This window comes from Gekko japonicus, unplaced genomic scaffold (assembly GCF_001447785.1).
Source record: "Gekko japonicus isolate JY-2015 unplaced genomic scaffold, Gekko_japonicus_V1.1 scaffold6277, whole genome shotgun sequence".
Lineage (NCBI taxonomy): Eukaryota > Metazoa > Chordata > Lepidosauria > Squamata > Gekkonidae > Gekko > Gekko japonicus.
This window is the reverse complement of record NW_015175562.1, coordinates 3,323-3,937: the sequence shown is the minus strand read 5'-3', so window position 1 is coordinate 3,937 and position 615 is coordinate 3,323.

The window sequence follows — 615 nt, the reverse complement described above, 5'->3', positions numbered from 1 at the left end:
ACACTAGAAGCCCTCCCACTGTTGCCCCCCCCCCAAGCACCAAGAATACAGAGCATCACTTGTCCCAGACTGAGAGTTCCTATCTATACCTTGTGGCTAATAGCCACTGATGGACCTCTGCTCCATATGCTTATCATAAGAACATAGGAGAAACCAATGTTGGATCAGGCCAAAGGCCCCATCCAGTCCAACACTCTGTGTCGCACAGTGGCCAAAAATACCAGGGGCCATTGGGAGGTCCACCAGTGGGGCCAGGACACTAGAAGCCCTCCCACTGTTGCCCCCCCCCAAGCACCAAGAATACAGAGCATCCCTTGTCCCAGACCAAGAGTCCCTGTCTATACCTTGTGGCTAATAGCCACTGAGGGACCTCTGCTCCATATGCTTATCTAATTCCCTTTTGAAGCCGTCCATGCTTGTAGCCGCCACCACTTCCTGTGGCCGTGAATTCCATGTGTTAATCACTCTTTGGGTGAAGAAGTACTTCCTTTTATCCGCTCCATATGCTTATCTAATTCCCTTTTGAAGCCGTCCATGCTTGTAGCCGCCACCACTTCCTGTGGCCGTGAATTCCATGTGTTAATCACTCTTTGGGTGAAGAAGTACTTCCTTTTA